Source organism: Symphalangus syndactylus, chromosome 9 (assembly GCF_028878055.3).
Source record: "Symphalangus syndactylus isolate Jambi chromosome 9, NHGRI_mSymSyn1-v2.1_pri, whole genome shotgun sequence".
NCBI lineage: Eukaryota > Metazoa > Chordata > Mammalia > Primates > Hylobatidae > Symphalangus > Symphalangus syndactylus.
Window position 1 is genome coordinate 92296650 of NC_072431.2, and position 20881 is coordinate 92317530.

Sequence of the window (20881 nt, forward strand, 5' to 3'; positions counted from 1 at the left end):
ATTCAAAAAGGCAAGCAAACAAACAACAACAACAAACCTTTGTTAACAAGAGCTCACTTTTATGATTTTGTGATTCATATATTTACCAGTTCCTTCAATCAGGGGGCGTGGGAAAAGAAACTAGACACAGAAAGAGAGAGAGAAAGCAAAAAAGAAAGGCAAGGCAGCCATTTAAAATAACATCAAAAACAAAACACTAAGAAATAAATTTAATAAAAGATATGCAATATCGCAAAACTGAAAGCTACATAATACTGCTGAGAGAAATGGAAGTAGTTGAAAATAAATTGAGATATACCATGTTCATGGATTGGAAGAATTCATATTGTTAAGATATCAATTCTCCTCAAACTGATCTACAGATTCAACTCAATCCCAATCATAATCCCACCATGCTTTTTTTAAATAGAAATTGACAAGCTAATTCTAAAATGTATACAAAATACAAAGAAATAAGCCTGTCCAAAGCAATCCAGGAGAAAAATAAAAATAGAAGACACATTACCTAGCTTAAAGACTTTCCACAAAGCTACAGTAATCAAAACAGTATGGTACTAGCATAAGAATAAACAAATAGGTCAATAGAACATAATAGAGAGTATATAAATAGGCACACACATATATGGTCATTTCAATTTTGACAAAGCTGTCAAAGTAATCCAATGGTGAAAATAAAGTCTGTTTTCTGCAAACAGTGCAGAAAACAACCAGATATTAAAACTGAAAAGAACTTGAAACCCTAACTCACACCAGGTAAAAAAATAATTTAAGATGATTTACAGACCTAAACATAAAAATTAAAAATACAAAGCTTCAGAAGAATGTGTAGGACAATTTTTTTGCCATCTTTTTTGCAAAGATTTCTTAAAGAAGACACAAAAAGTTATAACCATTAAAAAAATTGTGTAGGCTGTCATGAAGGGGCTCCCCCTGGTCCATTTGGGACAACTTGAACATAAAAATGAATAATGACAGTAATGTTGGAATTTACATTGGACAAATTTAAAAATTCCATGAGTCCATGGTAATATTGTAAATAAAAGACAGATGGCATGGGAAGAGTTCTTCTATACAGAAAAAAGTCACATAAAAAAGTAAAAGGAATAATAAAATTAGAAAAATCAATGGTTTGCAACTCCCAGGGTAGTAACGGATTCAGGCAAGGACCATTATGGATGCCAGCAATTATTAAAAGGTTGTTGGGGGATATGATATTATAGTTTCAAAGCAGCATCTCTCAGATTATTTAATAATTTCATTGGGGATGATATGCTTTTACAGTGGAGAGGTCTGGCAGTCACCATCTGAACCAAGCAATCAAACAGCATCACCGATATTGGAGCAAGCTGGCATTACCTGCCTTCTGATGTGTTGCAACAAGAGCTATATAACATCAATTATGATAAATCCTTGCCAGAAGTTTTACTCGAATTTAGTAATTAAAAATAATAATAATAAACAGTATATGGGACATTCTACAAGTCAACTATCCAGGACTCTTCAGAGAAGTCAATGTGGTGAAAAACAAAAATAAAAAGGATAGTGGTGTGAATACTCTTCAAATAGAAAAGAGCATAAAGAGACACAAGCATCAAATGCAATGCACAAGCCTAGAATGAATCTTGAATTAAAAAACAAAAGCCACAAAAGTCAATTGGAGAATTGATTACAGTTTAGTAATGGTTATGCAGGAGAATGCCCTTATTCTTAGGAGATGCACGCTGAAGTACTAAAGGATAAGTGTCATCATGTATGCAACTTATTTCTGATTCATTTGGAAAAACGTTAAGGGCATAAGGCTGTTTTGAGATGGCACTGCTGTGTCTGTACCTGTCTATCGATACACAGTATATACACACAGTATGAATACATTTAAACATAAGATGCATACAGTATACATACACATATGTAGCATATGTATGCGCCATAATCCCCCTCCCTAACCTTATCTGCAGTTTCACTTTCCAGTTTCAGTTACCTGAAACACGTGAACTACAAAAATACTACACAGAAAATTCCTGAAATAAATGTTCATGAGTTTTAAATTGTGTGTCATCATGAGTGGCATGATGAAATCCCCCACTATCTCACTCCATCCCACCCAGAACATGAATCACCCCTTTGTCCAGAATAGCCACACTGCATATGCTATCTGCCCATTATTGTATAAGTAAAACCAAAATGTTTATAGGAGTTTGGTACTATCTGTTGTTTCAGGCATCTCCTGGGGGGACTTGAAATGTACTGTCCATGGATAAGAGATAACTACTGTATAGCAAAGAAAGCAAAGGCAAATTTTCATGGCAAAAAAATCATGAGACCAACTTTGCTCTTAAGTATGTACTACACTTAAAGGCAAAGAGAAACCAAACATCCTCAAAAACCTCTTAAATCATGCTATAAAACAGAATGCATATGAATTTTGTATAAGTACCTTTGTATAATAATTCCTGTGTACACAACAGTTTGAGTTGCACTGATAGACTTAAAGGAAAACCCATATAATAATTCCGGATACCCAAATCATTCTACCCTTAATACAACTATCAAATTACCTAAACACAAATGGAGATAGTTAAAGGCTTCTAAAGCATGCGTGACTATAGATAGAAGTCATTCTATTTGCATTTTGAGCCAATGTCACTTATATAACTGAAAATGGTCTTTTATTATTGTTGCTGCTATAAGGTGTATGTGAAATAGTGGAGTCACATCATCCAATGGTTTGGGGTCTAAAGTTTGCTCAGGTCTTAATAAAAACGTGTACAACATACACCACAAGCTTTTACAAGCCAAGTTGCTCCTTCATTTGTTCCCTGCACTAGAACTCAGGGACCCCTGGAGAAAGACAGTTCTTTTACAAAGCACCACCTACCAAGGCTCAGACACACCATGTGTTATTTAATTCACATGGCTGACTTATTACACTTGGATGCACATTTCAACTGCACTTCCTTCTGCTCCTCTCCTTACTTTTCTTTATGAATTTCAACAGCCCAACTCCATGGTAACATCTTTATATATTATTTCCATGGTGTTATTCTTAATCTTTATTTTCTAGGCATCATATTTTCTAGTGTTATTTATATTCATTTGGGATGTACTTAATGCTTTCATTCCATCTTAATAAATCTTCTCACTCTTGAATGCTCTGTGTTCTGCCCTCTTCCCACACGCACACACACATCCGAGGCTGCCTGTTAAAGTTTGGTCATTGTTTTGTAGTCTTGTCTCCTTCAATGATTTCGGTTACCATCAGCAGATAAAAGTAATTGTGCGCACACAACAGAACTTAACCTTTCAACAATCTGCTTTAAGACTCAGATTTATTTAGAAATTAACATCAATGACTTAGAAAAATTAAAGGGGAAAAATACATGTCATGGTGCTTTTAAGTCACTCCTCTGGCAGACATTAATTTATCTCCCGAACTCCAACTGTTTTTTAAAGCAATGCTATTTCTATGTGATCTATTTCCTATAGGAATATTAAAAATATTACTAAACTTTCATTTGACATGTAATGCAGAGATAAATATTAAGATTTAAAGATGGCTGGGTAAATGCATATCAATGTTTTCATAATTTACGAGACAAACCTAAAATATACATTGAGAAGCTGAATCTGGATGTGAACTACATGGTTTAAGAATTGCACTTCATAATGTTTGAAAATTCAAGTTTGCCAAGAATATACCACATCTACTTCATTCACCCCACAAATATGTTTGAGCACTAAAATTGTGTCAGGTCCCCTTCTGAGCACTCCCATGGTGATGAACAAAACATCTATCCTCACAGAATTTACCTTCTACAGGAAGGGGATGGAAGACAAAGTAGGGCTGGAAACATTGTCATTTTAAACTGAGAGGTCAAGATTATTTAGTTGAGGCAGCATCTGAGCAACGACTAGCAGGAGATAAGGGAGAAATGCCAGGTAGATACAAGGAGGAAGGGCACTGCAGATAGAGGGAAGAACGGGCAAAAGTTCTGAGGAGGGGTGGAACTGGTCACAGAGGAGTGCAGCCAGGTGGCCAGCGAAGCTGCAGCCAAGTGAGAGAAGGGAAGAGCCTCAGATGATGACAGATCAGTTAACAAAGGGCTGGGCCTTGTGTATGGGCCACTGCAAAGTCTTTGAATGAGATGGGAAGACATTGGAAGATTTTCAGTAGAAGAGAAAAATAATGTAGCTTAAGTTTTAAGAGGCTCTCTGGCTGCTCTGCTGAAAGAAGCAAAGAAGTGGGGAAACCAGTTAGGAGACAGCGGCAATAATTCAGGAGAGAGATGATGTACTGACTCCATAGAATAGGGTGAGGGCAGTAGAGGGGATGAGAATAGATTAGTTCTAAATAAGGAGCCCAAAGCATTTGGTGACAGATTAGCCATGGGGTATGGGAGAAAATGAGGACTAAAACAGAACTGCAAGATTTAGAGCTTGAGAAACTGGAAGGATGGATGTGCTATTCAGTGAAAGCGGGAAGCTAGACAACGAGCAGTTTTGAGCAAGAATATCAGTTCAGTTTAGACATAAAGCATGAGATGCTTATTAATATCTAAGTCAAGATAAAGTAAGCAGCTGGATATGAATCAGGAATTCAGGGGACCATAGAGATGAAATTTTAAAACATAAGATAGGCAGAAATAAGAATATTCTTCTATGCCATAAAAATGAAAAAAAAAAAACCTAATAAATTGTATCTATTTTAGAACAGAAAACAATTATGAAGTGGGCCCTATGTAAGTCCACTAAGAGTTCCCATTTTAGTAAACCGTAAGTGTTGAACACCGAAAAAATGTAATACCACACAGGCATTGAAAAGGATTCAAAGGTAATACAAGAGGTCTCATGCTCTCAGCAGAACCTACATCTAGTCAATAGGGAAGATATATAAATAATACAAGGCAATGACTGAAGAGAGGGAAAAAAAATCAAGTATATATTATTGACAATAACCATGCCATTAGGACTGTTGCTTGGTCCAGGCAAAGAAGAGCAAGCCAGAAGGAGGAAAGACATTTGACAAAGTATATAAGTTGTTCCATAGACTACAGGTTGGCAAAATGGGAAGATGCCACACAGCTGCCCAGCAACGTTGGGTGGTACGAAATACTTGTTAGCTCATCAACCCTGCAAGGGTCAACAACTTGGTAGTCAGTTATTTCACTAGCATGGGCTGAGTCAGCCAGCTGGCATGCTGGAGCTGGGTCTCACCACTCGTTCAACGCAAGTCTCTCTCGAGATGGGCCCTGGGGATTAAGAATATTCTTTCATTTGTTTCTCATTTTTTTTTTTTTAGAAGCTGCTGTCAGGTAGCCCAAAGTAACTGAAACAACGGGGTTTCTACAGCTACCTTCCTCCAGCTTCTATTGTCTCCAACCTTTTATTCTCCTCATAGTGGATTTCTCCTGGCGTTCAAATTGATTTTGCAGCTTTTTCCTCCTTTCTCAGCTTTGGCTCTAACTCCTAAACTTAAATACAGCCATGTGTCACTTAATGTCAAGGATACATTTTGAGAAATGCGTCATTAGGTGACTTCCTCATTATCACAGTGTTAACTGACACAAACCTAGATGGTAGAGCCCACTATACACCTAGGCTATATGGTACAGCCTATGGCTTCTAGCCTATAAACCTGTACAGCACGTTACTGTGCTGAATACTATAAGCAACTGTAACACAATGAGAAGTATTTGCATATCTAAACACAGAAACAATACTGCAAAAATATGGTATTATAATTTTATGGGACCACCATCATATATGCAGTCCATTGTTGACCTGAATGTTGTCATGCAGCACATGGCTGTATTTTCTCCACAGCTCACCTAGAAACTCCTTTGTTTTAATCTTCCATGTCACAGAGCTATTTGTAACCCAATTTTTCCTTTAGGAGACTAATAAGGTCACTTCCACAAGTACAAAATACTGCTGATTTTTTGGTTGTTCACTGTCTTTTTCCAGAACTTTTCCTTGGTCCCTCATAACAAAATCTACTTTTAGCTGTCCTAAAAAAATCACACAATACATCAGTTATAAAATACCTGATGGCTAGTGCGAAGTTACCATTATTTTTGCCAATTTTGACTCATTAGTTCTGTCAACCATCAGCAGACCAGCACTCGAGGAGTCGTGTTGCTCCTCAGTGTACATAAAAATATTCCTATGAATATTTACAACTTCCTCTTAGAGATGTATCACCAGCCTTGGCAATGAAGGAGTCAAGAGTCATATTACTATCTAGACAGGTGAAGGTCCCTCAATTAAGGAACTTGAAATATTTTCCAATGCATATGCGGACATCTCTGCATCACATAATATCATTCCTTCAATACTTACTAGAAGCAATTTTCTTTTTTTTTTTTTTGAGACAGAGTCTCGCTCTGTCACCCAGGCTGAAGTGCAGTGGCGCGATCTCGGCTCACTGCAAGCTCCGCCTTCCTGGTTCACGCCATTCTCCTGCCTCAGCCCCCCGAGTAGCTAGGACTACAGGCGCCTGCCACCACGCCCGGCTAATTTTTACTATTTTTAGTAGAGATGGGGTTTCACCGTTTTAGCCAGGATGGTCTCGATCTCCTGACGTCGTGATCCGCTCGCCTCGGCCTCCCAAAGTGCTGGGATTACAGGCGTGAGCCACCGCGCCCGGCCACTACAAGCAATTTTCAAACAAATGCTGTCAACTTTCAGCACAGGACTTGAGATCTTACTAATCTAGATCTGAAAATCAATAGTATCCACAGCAGTGAGCTCACTGCTCTCCTAGGAATCATAGGCAAGTGGCTAAAAGTGTACTCTTAGTAACTATCCATCCCAAAGAATGTGTTCATCACACATTCTTCAACGCCTCCCCAGACCTATCTTTCCATACAGAGAAAACAGAAGCTGAATTCCCAGGGGCCAGCTGGTAAGTAGTCAGCAAAGCCAGCACAGCTATTCATAGACAAGCTAGGTTTCTTTTCATTCAACAACATAAAACTCCTCAGGAATGTGGGAGATAAGTGTTCCTGAAAATGTCACTCCAGTTGACAGAGCCATCTTCTACTCACTGTCCCTTTGGTGGCTCTTGGTTGGTGGAAGTGGCACACTAACAGCAATGCTAGGGAAGATGTTACTTTAACTGCCCCAGGAGACAGCTGAGACCAACTCCCCATGTCACAAAATAGAGCAGGTTAATGAAAAGTGTGCCATTCACATCTATGCCCAGGGGTATCTACCAACAGGCAGAAGTTGCATATGTTATCTCCTATGATGTGATATACAAGAACAGCACATAGGTCCAAAAAGAAATTGTGAATCATACCACAGATAAAGGTTTGTAGTCCAAAGATTAGCGCATGTGACAGACAGGGAAAGTCAGTCTCAAAATCTTGACGCCTAGGTTTTAAAAATCACCAGTATCCTTTTCTCTGAAAGACTTCTTAGGCAGTCATAAAGAAAATGAGACCCTCAAGAAGATCAGCAACCGAAGTAACTTTGTGATCCCCTTTATCATCAGCCTAACTCATGTTTTAGAAAACAGAATCACAAAAAGACCACTAATCACAAGACTCAATTCAACTACAGGCTAAAATATTCAGAAAATAAAGTGTGCTTTACAGTCTAATAATAAGAACAGACTCAGAGCCCATTACAGAGGCAGAGAATACAACAAAAGTAGCAGGATCTCTTTAATTTCACAAAGTTCTCAAAAAAAGTTTGAAACTAGCACCATTCTTGAAAAACTTGCTCTCAAATAATGCAACAAGTGATAAAGAAAATTATGACTATGGAAATACATATATATATAGGCAGCATATATACTATATAGTATATATGGGTTATATATTATATATAGTATATATTATATACTATATAGGTTATATACTATATATAGTATGTATCATATACTATATGTTGGCACCATCCCCTTGCCACCATCCCCTTGGTGATGAGTGAGCTCTCACTCTGAGTTCGCATGAGATCTGCTTGTTTAAAAATGTGTGGCATCTCCCTTCACTCTCTTGCTCCTGCTCTTGCCATGTGACATGCTGCTCCAGCTTTTTTTTCTGCCATGATTGTAAGCCTCCTGAGGCTTCACCAAAAGCTGAGCCATGCTTCCTGTACAGCCTGCAGAACTGTGAGCCAATTAAACCTCTTTTCTTTATAAAATTATCCAGCCTAAGGTATCTATAGGTAGCGACACATATGGACTGACACAGGAAGTTTCGCCATCCTGCCTTTGCCCCAGTTCTCCCTCTGCCTGGAATGCCTTTTCCTTGAACCATCAAACTATCATATTAACAGCAATAAGCCTATTAATTGTTCAAGGTAGCTTAGGTATCACTTCCTCAATGAAACTTTCTCTGACCACGTATGTATAATATATATTCCATATACCTTTAAGAGCACCTCTAGTCTTTCACGTTTCACATATTGTTCATGTCTTCTTCTCAGTACTATACTGAAAACTCCTAGAGAACATTCTATATTCTTAGCACCCAAAGATATGCTTGGCATGTGTTAGGCATTCAATTAGTTTAAAAATTGCAACTATCACTGTATGAAAGTACAAAGTCATCTGAGTACTTGCTAACTAAAGTTAGACAAACTTACACATATGGTTGGAATTTCAATATGGTACAGTCCTCCCTTGGTATATGCAGGGAATTGGTTCCAGGACCACCTGCATACATGAGTTCCACATGCTGTGAAAACTATTTTAGGTCAGGTCCCTGTTTTATTTAAAAAAAATTCACATACAACTAGACCTGTGCAGTTCAAACCTGTATTATTCAAGGGTCAGCAGTATATTAAATAAGCCAAGAATATTTAATCTCCAGTTAATTTCATTTACAATGAAATTAATAAAAATGTTCCCAACTCTCCCAAATTAACTATATTGGTAATCTCTCTTTCCAATATATTTTGAATGCTATTTAGTGAAGTCATTCTAATAACACACTACAAAAATGAATACAAGTATACAGAAACAGAAAGAAATCACTACATGAGTAGGAACCCATCTAACCCAAACAAATGGACATATTCATTAAGCATCTCCCATAAGTAAAACACTATGCTAAATGCTATGCAGGAAATAAAATGGAAAAGACATGGTCCTGATCCTCAATCTTAAATAACTGATCTCTAATTATTTATGTAACTGTATTACCTCCTTTAGCTTGATACAGGAGGTATTACCTCCTTTAGCTTGATACAGGGGGTATTACCTCCTTTAGCTTGATACAGGGGGTATTATCTCCTTTAGCTTGATACAGGGGGTATTACCTCCTTTAGCTTGATACAGGGGGTATTACCTCCTTTAGCTTGATACAGGGGGTATTACCTCCTTTAGCTTGATACAGGTGGTATTACCTCCTTTAGCTTGATACAGGTGGTATTACCTCCTTTAGCTTGATACAGGGGGTATTACCTCCTTTAGCTTGATACAGGGGGTATTACCTCCTTTAGCTTGATACAGGGGGTATTACCTCCTTTAGCTTGATACAGGGGGTAATACCTCCTTTAGCTTGATACAGGGGGTAATACCTCCTTTAGCTTGATACAGGGGGTAATACAGTTACATAAATAATTAAAATCAGAGTCAAAGATAATTATAATACAAAGAAGACTGAACTTCTGGTTTGTATGACCAGAAAGGCTTACTGAAAAGGCTGGCCTTAGAGAAAATGAGACTTTCAAAGAAACAAAAAGTTATGTTTCAAGGAGAAGGTAGACTAAATTAAAAAGAGAAACACAAGCAGGCCTGCAAACAGTGAGAAGCTGGACAATTTGGAGACGCCCCACGTGAGGGAGCCACAGGAAGTGCAGCCGGAATGGAAAGTGTGCACAGGGCACAGAGCGCCAGGAAGTCAGCAAAGGAGTGTGCACCTGCCTTTTACACCAAGGGCATGCAGGCTTTACTGAGGAGGCCAGGTCCTGAGGACAAGGAAAATTTTCCAAAGGCCAGCAAGAGTCCATTGCTTCTCAAAAGCTGGCAGAGAGCCTCGTCGTTGAAAGAGTGCAAACATGGACTCCACTGGTTACTGGCTGTCAACAAAGAGGTATGGTTGTGGTTTCTCCAGGACACAGCTGGTCAAGTCCAGAACCGATGTTTTCTCAGTGTCCTATAAAATATCTATTTTAACACCCAGACAAGTGGAGGTCATGAAAGAGTTATGAATAACACTCTTCAAAGTTAGGAAGAGTAGGTAACTTTTGAACTTAGTCTGCAGAGCATTCAAATTTCAGAGTGGGCGGGATGGCCCCTTCTAGTCCAGAAGCTCCACCTCACCCACCTTCATTTCTAGTCTTCAACGAAGAGGATCTTCTGCCCTCCACACAGAATCCACCTCATTTCCTAAATCAAATGAATGCACACTTCCCTATAACGTCACACTGCTGCAGTCCACACAAAGAAGGCTGAAAGCTGACAGTCTGGGGCCAAATCTTGTCCGTACAGAGGTGATGGTATTTGTTGGCTTGTACAATGTTTCTTTCTCTTTTTCTTCTTCTTTTTTTTTTTTTTTTTTTTGAGATGGAGTCTTGCTCTGTCGCCCAGGCTGGAGTGCAGTGGTGTAATCTTGGCTCATGGCAACCTCTGCCTCCTGGGTTGAAGTGATTCTCCTGCCTCAGCCTCCCAAGTAGCTGGCATTACAGGCAGCTGCCACCACGCCCAGCTAATTTTTATATTTTTAGTAGAGATGGGGTTTCACCATGTTGGCCAGGCTGGTCTTGAACACAACGTTTCTTAAACACCGAATTAACTGCAATATTAAAGATGTGAGTTTTTCACATAAATAAAATCCAGATTTCTTGCTCCTCTTTAAAAACAGGCAATTGTGGAAATACTCCCCCATTTACCAGTCTGCCACTCAGCCACCTTGCTGACTCCCAGCTCTGCCTGGTCCCTGCTGGCATTTATTATTCCTCCTGGCTTATAGGGTCTGTGGAGCCCTAATAGTTGGTGGCCGGTCTGAGTCAGCTGTGTTGGGTGAGAGCTCAGCAAGAGAATTTCCTCGTTTCACATTCCAGTATTGCTGCTTCCCAGTTGTGTAACCTTAGACAAATTACTTAACCTCTCTATGCCTATGTTTCTTCTTCTGTAAAACAGGGACAATTATACTACAACTTACCTTAGAGGGTTGCTATAAGGAATCAATCAGTTTATATAAAACAGTGGTTCTCAATGGTGTGGTGAGGGGGATTCTGCACTCCCCCTCCCACACCCCCCAAGACCTGAGGCATTTGGCAATGTCTGGAGGCATTTTTAGTTGTCATGACTAGAGGAGGTACCACTAGCTTCTAGTGGGTAGGGGCCAGAGATGCTGCTAAATATCCTACAATGCACAGAACAGTCCCCAACAAAGAATCACCCAGCCTAAAATATCAACAGTGCTGAGGAACAGAAGCCCTGACACAAAGCATTTAGAACAACTCTTGGCACAAAGAAAGCCCTCTATATGCATCAGTTATTACCACCAATGCCCAAGGCAAGTCTTGTTCCTTCTCTAGCCTGGTGTTCTTCCCTCGGCTAGAGAAAAGTCTAACACCCTCTGTGTTACCTTTGAGGAATTTAACATACAATTAAAATAGAAAAAGGTACTTGAAATCCAGTTTCTACATCATTAATTTAATAAATGCTTAATTTTAAAAAATAATTCTGAGAATATATTTTCCTGAAACAAAAAGCAAACAACAATGTACTTTGGTGAGCAATAATGCACAGTATTTGAAAAGTATACCGTCCTGGAAAATACAGGACACAGAAACCGATGATTACTGCAACTTGAAAGGTGCTGGGCCAAATTCCTCCAAACTCCAGATTGAATACACTGAGGATGCTCACTAGTCTCACAATACTATTTTGAAAACTGTAACTAGAGAGGAAGAAGAGAAGGGTTTTAAACTAAAGAGCCTACTGAACTTGATTCCATACCCATGCCTGTTCAGGAAGATCCTCCAGGCTTAAATAGCTCAGAGTCAGGGATTCCTGGTGAGAGTTAAAGCTTTAATCTTGATTCACCACAAGAGGTATCTTCCAGATCCAGGTCAGCTCACAAATAAAGCAAGCAAAACAATTGGAAAGGCCTGAGCTGTACTGATACATCGTGTAAGAGGCTGACAGGAGTTCCAACACAGGACATCAGAACTGATGACGGCCTGCTACAAGCCTCTGCAGCCATGAACCAGGGGTACTGACCAGGCTTCTTAGCCTAGCACTGCAAGTAACACAGGGCTAGTCTCTCTGGGCCTCAGTTTTCTCATCTGTAATATTAAAAAGTAGAAATCATTGTTAGTATTTTCCAATACCATAAACACAGTGAACACTGATTGTATTTGTGACAGTGTGCCTTCAACATTTATAGCCCAAAGACATGAATTCTTCTCAAAGGACCCCTTGATAACTGCAGAAAGCAGACCCTTAACTATAACAGAAAACAGGTTCTGTGGAACCAAAGCTGAGAAAAGCCTAACAGTGTGTCTCTCAAAGATAAAATGATGAAAGTGTAAATAACAGGGCTCTACAATCTGCAAAAAACTGTGCCTGTACATAACACAAATTGTCAAGTTTTTAAGCTAAAGTCAACATATATTTTAACACCTGTGTATGTAATAGTGCAATAGTAAAGATATCAGGATTGGTAACTGGTGTCAAAGAGAGGCTCCCAAAAGTGCTATGAGAAAAGAAGGCTTCTGTTATAGAGACACCGGAAATGCTTTATTGATAAAGCAGCATTTGAGTGGACTTAAAGAGGGACAGGTAGAATTTTGGCTGGCTGGAGTTGTCTATCCAGAGGGCATTCCAAGCAGAACAAGTAATGGCACTGAAGCTGGAAAGCCTGAGGCAAAGACCAGGAGTCTAATTTGGGGCACTAGCCTCATGGCAAAAGATGGCGGTCAAATCATGATGACCTGGGTCTTCAGAATATGGGCATGAGTTGCATGAACAATCTTAAAGAATAGAGATAGCCAGGATGTCTAGTGTTGATATTATGGCCTAAAGAGCAAAAACTCTCTTTTGCTTAAACTTAAGTACCTTCCAATATTTAAAAAAGAAGATACTAATTCCATTAAAATTATTCTAAAGAAAAAGATAAATTCTATTAAGTTACAGGAGAGTCAAAAAGACATACAGAAAGTAAATTAAGCTATTTATTAGTCTGTTATTATTCATCTACCATATTCCACTCATAATTACTAAAATATGCAAACCTTAGAAATAAATAATGGGGATTTTTAAATTTTAAGACCACTGTTAACAGCTTTCTTTTTTGTATTAATTTATAAACTGATTTTGACTTATTTTTAAACATAACATATTACTAAGAAAAAGAAGTTATATCGCTGACCTAAGGGCTTCCTCAATAACAGGAAGAAACTCTACTTGCTAAGAGAAACTATGAGTTAGCAAACTCTAGGCAATATTCCCATACTTCTAAGCATAAGATTAAGGCTAGGAAAATAGTAACACATTTTAAACTCCTTTTCAAACATTTCTAAAATTAAAACAAAAATTTAAAAGTCATTTTTAAACCACAGCTTTCTATTAACAGAAACCAGATTCATCCAGAAAGTTTATACCTGTTCATTGTTCAGAAAAGGGAAGGAAAATAAGGCAAAGGATTATTGTAGCCCAAGAAGCAACGTCTCATCTTTTTAAAATTAACTTATACAAGTTTATGGACAATAAATTCATGCTGTTGAAATATTATATTTTTATATATACAGCAATATATTGATAGGGGACTTTCATGAAGGAAACATAGCAGAAAAAACACTAGCCTGAAAATGAGCAGGGTGAAAATTTCATACCAGTTTGGCCATTAGGTGCATTATTTTAAAACTCACTGACCTTCTCTGGGCCTCCACAGCCCTAGCTCTAAACTAAGAGGGGTGAATCATATGATCTCTAAAATGCCACATCATAAAGCATAATTTTAAGTAATAGAGACTTGCTGCTCAGGGTAGCGAGGTTGGAGGTTAACAGGAGGTGGGGTAGAATGAATTAGGCTTTGGAGTAAACCTAATGGGAGTTCAAATCCAAGCTCCATCAGTACTAGCTCAGTAGCTGAAGTGTAAGTTTCCTTCACTATCAAAAAGGCTTAATATTTTCCTTTGCCACATGTTGGAAGGAATAGAATGTAACATACCTGGCACATCGTAAGTACTAAATAAAGGCAAGCGTTATGTTCCTGGTCAGTAATACAAGCTCTAATGAAGAACAATAATCCACTTGCCAATGCAGCTTCCTAGAATTTGGCTTGGAGAAGAGCAGGGACCAATTGCTACTGCTTTCCAAGTGGAAGGCAGGTATAGGTAATAAAGAGTATTCACGGTTGGAAGTAGAAAGGATTAAAAGCAGGGAGCTTAAGAAAAAGCAAAGACTTTGAGTTCTGCATATAACAAAGGAAAGGAAACAAACTACATCGGATAAGGTGCTGAAGGAAACAAGATCTTTTCATTAAGAGGGACTCTGGAGAAAAAATATATACACAATGAATTACTGCAATGATTTCATAACCAAAACAAAGCAGAGAGTTGGCTAGAGTTTGAGTATCACTAAAAGAAAACAAGACTTTGCAATACACAAATTATCCTTCCCTTGCCTGCCTGTAATGCTCACACGGGATACAAGATGATCTAATCCCTGTACAACTCTCCAGTGTCACCTCTGACCACTGTCCCCTCACCTCACCCTCCCCTAGGTTCACTCAGCTCCAGCCACACGGGCTTTCCTTTGTCCCTGGAACATGCCAAATTCATTCTTCCTTTAGCTCCTTTACACTGTTTATATCTGCCTAGAAACTTCCAGCCCATTTTCTCATGGCTGACTCAGCTAAACATTCAGCTATCACCCAAAATGTCACCTCATGTTATCTCCTTAGGGAGGTCTTCCCTGACCATCCCATTTCTCCATACAACCCAGTCACTCTCAAACTCTCTACCCAGTAATATCTTTTCTGACATTTATTCCTATCTAAATTTGTCTCTTTGATTTACATGTTTATTATATTCTCCATCAAAAGTTAAATCTTTGAGGGTAGGGGCCTTATCCAAACTGCTCACTACTCAATCTCTAAAACCTAAAACCTAAAACAATGAGTGGCATAGACAATCACTCAGACAAACTGTCCAATGAATAAATCTAAATGATGTTAATCACCATCCTTCTGTGAACATAAGTAAGGTAATATCCCTCAGAGGCTGTTTCATTTCGTTTCTTTCATGCAGTTTCAGGCAATGCAATAATGCAGTTTTAAAAAACCAATGTTTGAGACAGATTTTAAAGACAGTGACTTCTACATAACATATTGTATATGTTTTCATTTTATGAACATGAATAATCCACCACCTTAATTATCAGAATCCATAAATAAAACAAGGATACCATAAGTCGTTTTGTGAGATCCTGCTTCTAGAAAGAGGCGTATGGGTAGATGGTATATAGATGGGAATTACCTTTCAGAACTCTTCCTAACAAGGAAATATGGCAAACTGGACTAATTCCAGTAAAGATTTAATTAGACCCGTTACTTGGTTACCTTGCTAAACTTATCCAAACTAGTACTGTGTCAAGTGATGAATTCAGTGATTCCATCTGTGAAACAGAAGACAAATGACATAGTGAACAAAGAAAAGTTCCACAATGTCCACCCATGTTTGAACTAAAAGAGAGGGGGAAAAATCCCTAACCCTAAATCAAAAGTATTCAAGCAACTAAGATTTCAAACAATGGCGAGATATCTATGAGTAGGCGAAGCAGTGAACTGAAACCACAGGGAGAACATTCATGATTCGTGCTTTCATTTTTTTTTTTTTTTTGAACACGACTTTTCTCAATGAATAGAAGAGACTCACAACCGCCTATGTCTGGACAACCCACGCATTACACCCAGTCACCAATTCTTGGTCCTTCTTGGGGGCCCATGGCGCCAGCCCGGGGCCGGCCCCACCGGGGACTCCTCAGGGTCCGCAGGCTGGAGGAATGGGGACACTCCTGCTACCTATATCCATCCCTGAATCCCTGCCCACGCCGTGGGAGAAGCGGGGCTCAGCATTCTGCAACTTCACTCTTGTGTCCATTATAAGCACAGCCTGCCTCGCCCCTCCTCCTCCCCTGGAGGCTCGCGCAGGACTCGGTAAACAGAACAGGACCAGGCTATGGCCTCCGTCCGCGGGTCCCCTGTACGCCCCCATGTAAGTCATCTGACCCAGGAGACTCAGTTTTCCAACCTGTCAAATAGGGGAACGAGAAACCCAGCCTACCTCAACGGGTGGTTCCTGGCCGGCCGCCCCAGGCTGGCCCGGGAACTGCGGATCCGCGGTCGCGCCCTGGCCTGAGGGGCGGGGCTTGGCGGGGCGGGACCCGGGACCCAGTCCAGCGGACGATACGCAGCCCACCGCCCGCACCCAGCAGCCCCGGGACCTCCGGCCCGTGACGTCAGCACGCTGACGTCGACGCACAGAGCTCGCATCTCGCTCGAGGGACCAAAGACTCGACTGGTTCCTGAGTGCCGCCATAGAGGAGCCAACCTATTGGTCAGATGACGTGTCAATCTTCTACTGACCAGTAAACGACGCGGGAAGGAGGGAGAGGGCGGGCCGGCCTGCCTGTAGAAATGGGTGAGAAATCTGGGCATCCAGCTTTGAAACACGGAGCTGGTTGGACTTTCCCGCATTGTGCATCACACGGTTTAACAAGCGTCCGCTTCCTCTTCGTCCGCGTTTCTGAGCCTTCCGCTTCCCTTCACTCATTCGGTGGGGGTTTATGCTCCAGCTCGTGGGAAAATGGCATGGAAATGGGTTTCGGGGCCTCTTGGGCACCTCATGCTGAGCCCTCCAGGAATGAAAACAGGGCATACCATTTTTATGTCCGTACTCAGCTCAAGAGTCACCTCTTCTAACTCTCACTTCCCCCAGACCTATTTAGGATACCTTTTCTCAGCTCTCCTAGTTCATAACTAACATCTCTAAGTGGTAGTCACTTTTAATTATATCTATGTGTCTGTTTTCACACGAAGTTAGGCACCTTTTATTGTTTTATTTAAAATTTAATTAAACTTTTCTCCCAATAGATGCCACAGTTATTCACATTTTTAGAAGTACAGAGGTATACAATGAACATTCTTTGGATCCCCATTTCATTATTTGCATATTTTTCCAAAGTCGTTCTAAGTGTCGTTATTAATTTTAAATTACAGAAGTAAGATTATGTCCATGAAAAAAAAAAAGCTTAAACGTTACAATTATGCTTATATCCCTTTTAGGCTCTAATTACAAACCCAGTCTGTAGATGATGACTCCTAGTTCCTGTGCATTTGCAAGTGTAGATGTTATTTTTTTACACTCAGCATTGAAATCTTTCCATATCTGTATATAAATCTACCTCATTCTCTGAAAATGCTGCATGTCCTCAGAACCAATATGTATATATATACAGATATAATTAATGTAGCATTCCCCTAATTAATGTACCATTCCCCCACCCTCACGTTTGTTTATTAATATTATTATGAGAAGCAATGGTACCGTAAATATATACGTAGATGCCTTTTTGTACTTAGGTCCAAGTATTTCTCTAGAGTGCAGATACCAACAAGAGAATGTACTGGATCACAGAGTATGCACAATGTAAATCCTTAATAGATTTCACTGATCTGCTCCCCTGAGTAGTTGTTTTAACTTACATTCCCACTCCTAGTATTTGAGCAATTTTTCCCTGTATCCTTGCCAAAACTGATAAAATACAATTTTAAAAAATTTTATAAACTGATAGATGTGAAAACCTTTTAAAGCATAACACATATACAAAATAAGTATAATAATCATAAGTGCTTGTCTTAGTGACAGTGTGAACAAACTTGTGTAACCACCACCTCATAGCAAAATTTTAAATGTTTACCAGCAGTTTAGAAGCTTTCCTCATGCTCAGTCTTAGTCATTATACCCCTACACACAAATAGGCACAATTCTGAATCCTACCACCAAATTAGTTTTGCCTGCTTTTGAATTTCTATAAATAGTCATACATAATATGTACTCTTATGTGGCTCTTTTTGTTTAATACTATATTTGTAAGATTGATCCATATTCAAGAATATAAGTTTCATTTTCATTTTTTATATAATTCCAAAATTTACTTGTCTATTCTACTGTTATTTGACATTAGATTATTTAAAGTTTGGGGTAATTACAAATGACGCTGCTATGAATATTCTTGTACGTGTCTTATGATGCACATAGTTACACATTTGATTTTGGAAGATCCCTAGAAGTGGTATTACTATGCACAGGGTATATATTCAATATATTCAACATTAGTAGACACTGCCAAATAGTTTTTAGGTTTTACTAATTTATACATGCCCTAGCCATGAATGAAAATTTCAGTTACTCTGCATCTTTGCCAACAATTACTATACTCATTTGTGTTTTGTGTCTTCCTTTTTCTTTTCCTTTTTAAATGTTATACATTCTGGTGAATATGTAGAGGCATCACATTGTGGATTTAATTGCATTCACTCAAGTGCAGCCTCTGAAGTCTCAAAGAAATTGCTGGAAACCATTCCTGAGGAAGCCCAGATATTGGACTTACTAGATAATGATTTAAGTCAACTGTCTTACATATGCTCAAAGAACTAAAGGAAACTGAGAGGTGAAGCTGGCTGGGCTTGTGGGTTGGGTGGGGACTTGGAGAACTTTTCTGTCTAGCTAAAGGATTGTAAATGCACCAATTAGCACTCTGTAAAAACGGACCAATCAGCACTCTGTAAATGGACCAATCAGCACTCTGTAAAATGGACCAATCAGCAGGATGTGAGTGTGGCCAAATAAGGGAATAAAAGCAGGCCACCCGAGCCAGCAGGGGCAACCGGCGTCCACTTCCACACTGTGGAAGCTTTGTTCTTTTGCTCATCGCAATAAATCTTGCTGCTGCTCACTTTTTGGGTCCACACTACCTTTATGAGTTGTAACACTCACGGCGAAGGTCTGCAGCTTCACTCCTGAAGCCAGGGAGACCACGAACCCAACGGGAGGAATGAACAACTCCAGACACGCTGACTTTAAAAGTTGTAACACTCACTGCAAAGGTCTGCAGCTTCACTCCTGAAGTCAGCGAGACCACAAACCCACCGGGAGGAACAAACAACTCTGGACATGCCACCTTTAAGAGCTGTAACACTCGCCAGGCGTGGTGCCTCACGCTTTTAATCCCAGCACTTTGGGAGGCCAAGGAGGGCAGATCACGAGGTCAGGAGATCGAGACCATGGTGAAACCCCGTCTCTACTAAAAATACAAAAAATTAGCCGGGCATGGTGGTGGGCGCCTGTAGTCCCAGCTACTCAGAGAGGCTGAGGTAGGAGAATGGCATGAACCTGGGAGGCGGAGCTTGCAGTGAGCTGAGATTGCACCAATGCACTCCAGCCTGGGTGACAGAGCGAGACCTCGTCAAAAAAAAAAAAACAAACAAAAACCTGTAACACTCACCGCAAGGGTCTGCAGCTTCACTCATGAAGTCAGCGAGACCAAGAACCCACCAATTCCAGACACAAAGCCATGAACATAAAACCTGAAGGAAACTAGGGTAATGATGTATAAACAAAAGGAAAGTATCAATAAAAAGATAGAAATTATCAAAAGGAACCAAATAGAAAATCTTGGGCTTGCAAGTACAAATAAGTGAAATGAAAACTTCACTTGAGAATTTCAAGAAACAATTTTCATATGTTGAAGGATGAATCAGTAAACTTTAAGACAGGAAAACTGAAATTATCCAGTCTTAGGAGTAGAAAGAAGTAACAGGAAAATGAGCAAAGCCTAAGGGACCGATGGGATATCAATAAGGATACTGAAATATATATTACACAAGTCACACAAGGAAAAGAGAGAGAGAAAAAGAAAAAGTACATTAGAGGAGAAAAATGTCTCAGAACTCCCCAAATTTGAAAAGAAAAAGAGAAGATTCAATTAAATAAAATGAGAAATGAAAGTGAAGACATTATATCAAACTTATATAAGGAAAAAGGATTGTAAGATTTGACTGTGAACAGTTGTGTGCTGACAAATAACCTGAATGAAAAGGACATGTTCCTAGAAACACACAAATTGCCAAAACTAACTCAAGAAAAAATAGGAACTATAACCAGATCTATAACAAAGAGATTTAATCAGTCCTTTAAAAACAACAACATCAAAACCTGAAAAACAAGATGGCTTCACTGGTGAATTCTACTGGACATTTAAAGAATTAACATCAATCCTTCTCAAACTCTTCCAAAAAATTGAAGAGGTGGGAACACTTCCTAACTGAGTCTATGAGGCTGCTAGTATTCTCATACCAAAGCCAGACAAAAACACCATAAGAAAACTAGAGACCAATATTTCTATATGAATATAGACTCAAAATTCTCAACAAAATATCAGCTATTTGAATCCAAGTGCATATTAAAAGATTATACACTATGACCAAGTGGGGTATATCCTAGTAATGGAAGGGTGGTTCAACAAAAGAAAATCAGTTTATTTAACACATCATAATAATAAAATGAAAGAAACCATGTGATCATGTCAATTGACACAGAACATTTGAAAAAAATCAACCTTGTTTCCTGATAAAGACACTCAGAAAACTAAGAAAAGAAGGGAAATTCCTAAACCAACACCTACCTAACATCATACTCAATAATGAAATAAAGAAAGCTTTCCCCCTAAGATCAAGAACAAGACAAGGATGCCCACTTTTACCACTGCTCTTCAACATTGTACTGGAAGTTCTAGTTAGAGCAGTTGGGTAAGGAAAAGAAATAAAATGCATACAAATTAGAGAGGAAGGAGTAAAACTCTATTCAGAGATGGCATGTTCTTGTATCTAGGGAATTCCAAGGAATCTGAAAAAACAAG

At 39.2% G+C, this 20881-nt stretch overlaps 1 protein-coding gene and 1 long non-coding RNA gene across 17 annotated transcripts in view; one reads left to right on the forward strand and one right to left on the reverse strand.

Moving 5' to 3' along the window:
* STARD3NL (STARD3 N-terminal like) overlaps positions 1-16512 on the reverse strand; it is a 48374-nt gene extending 31862 nt beyond the window's left edge. For 2 of the 16 annotated variants that reach the window (XM_063609668.1, XM_063609663.1), the window contains exons 1-2: positions 16246-16428; positions 11915-12243 (exon numbers count right to left, since the gene is read on the reverse strand). The gene's annotated coding sequence lies outside the window, so the exon portion shown is untranslated. Of the gene's footprint in view, positions 1-11914; positions 12244-15521; positions 15578-16245 lie in introns of all 16 variants that reach the window. The other 14 variants (XM_055293380.2, XM_055293375.2, XM_063609671.1 and 11 more) reach the window with 12 other exon arrangements.
* LOC134731442 (uncharacterized) overlaps positions 16415-20881 on the forward strand; it is an 80409-nt gene continuing 75942 nt past the window's right edge. Inside the window, exon 1 of the long non-coding RNA XR_010113716.1 lies at positions 16415-16602. This is a non-coding gene — a long non-coding RNA (uncharacterized lncRNA). The remainder of the gene's footprint in view (positions 16603-20881) is intronic.